The sequence below is a fragment of the Microcebus murinus genome, chromosome 23 (genome assembly GCF_040939455.1).
Source record: "Microcebus murinus isolate Inina chromosome 23, M.murinus_Inina_mat1.0, whole genome shotgun sequence".
NCBI lineage: Eukaryota > Metazoa > Chordata > Mammalia > Primates > Cheirogaleidae > Microcebus > Microcebus murinus.
The window spans coordinates 28,949,839-28,951,427 of NC_134126.1; the positions used below are offsets into that span (position 1 = coordinate 28,949,839).

Here is a 1,589-nt window from a genome sequence, read left to right on the forward strand (position 1 = left end):
CAAATGTGTCAAAACTTTCAGCTAAAACAGGACACTGTTATTTCAATACGATCGGACTTGCATTCTGAAGCCATGAGCGGGAGGAGAAAGAGGTTCTCTCAACACAAGGAAGTCGGGCGGGTCTCTCTGGAAAGTTCAAAACAGGTGTAAGCACTTGCATCAAACAGGACAGTGAACAGCGTGAAAAACAATATCGTCACAATGTTGGTGACGCTGGTACACCCAGGCTCAAGTGTGCACCTGCAGGTATCCCTGCCACACAGTTAGATGGGGACGAAGGACTGGTACAGGCTGGGAGACCCCAAGATAGCTGTTTGAAAGACACTGTTAAGTGAATGAAAAGACAAGCCCTACACTGGGAGAGAATATTTGAAAACCTAAACAAAGGGCTTGTCTCAGAATATATAGAAAACCCTCAGCTGGATAATAGGAAAACAATCTAATAAAAAACAAGCAAACGATTCAAACAGACACTTCGTCAGAGATGATGTATGTATGGCAAATTGGGACACAAAAAGATGCTCAACATCACTGATCATTGGGGAAATGCAAATCAAAACCCCAAGGAGGTACCATTACACATCTGTTAGAATAGCTACACCACAATAAAAACAAACAAAAAAACTTGAAAAGACCAAGTCCTAGCGAGGATGTGGAGCAACCGGAAGGTGGTGTATATATTGCTGGTGGGAATAAAAAACGTTACCTCCACTTTGGAAAGCACTTTGCCCGTTTCTTGGAAAGCTGCATATACGCTTAACCAAATGACCCAGGATTCCCACTCCTAGTATTTACCCAAGAGAAATGAAAATATGCATCCCTACCAAAACCGACATGCGAATGTTTGTAACAGGTTTATTTATAATTGCCAAAAATTGGAAACAAGCCAAATGTCTGTCAACAGGTGAGCAGATAAACTGCTGTACATAATACAGTGGAATACTATTCAGCGATGAAAAGAATGATCATACTGATACATGGAGCAAGGTAGAGGCATCTCACGTGCATCATGTTAAGCAAAAGAAGCCAGTCTCAAAAGGCTATGTACTGGATGATTTCACTTATATGACATTCTCTTCTTTTTTGAGTTTGCAGGTAGGGTGTGTTACTGATCTAGGCACTGGCGGGGACACTGACAGCCCCCACCAGTGAATCAGGACCAGCAGATTCTCTCCGAGGACTCTAGCACACCAGGACAAGAGCCGTGTCGAGATGTGACTTTAGCCTCGGCTACATGACATTCTAGAATATGCAAACTCGAGGGACAGAGTCAAGGTGAGTGGCTGGGATTGAGGGGAAAGGATTAACTAAAAAAGGGCACATGAGAACTTTTCGGAATGAGGGAAATGTTCTGTATCTTGCTTATGCTGGCGGTTGCATCACTGCATGTGTTTGGCAAAATACATAGCACTGTACATCCAACAAAGGTGAAATTCATTTTATGTAATTTGTAACTCAATAAACCTGACTTGGGGGGAAAAAGCCTTGAGGCATATGAAGAGTCAAGTTAAAACCTAGAAGAGAGCGTGGTGAGGTGTCTCATGCCTGTAACCCTAGCACTCTGGGAGGCAGAGGCGGGAAGATGGTTT

The 1,589-nt window shown here is 43.2% G+C and overlaps 1 non-coding gene across 1 annotated transcript; it reads right to left on the reverse strand.

Annotated features, from left to right (window-relative positions):
- Positions 1-1,100: 1,100 nt before the first annotated feature.
- Positions 1,101-1,231, reverse strand: LOC142864033 (small nucleolar RNA SNORA3/SNORA45 family). The gene has a single exon (XR_012914629.1). It is a non-coding gene; the product is annotated as a small nucleolar RNA SNORA3/SNORA45 family (small nucleolar RNA).
- Positions 1,232-1,589: the final 358 nt, after the last annotated feature.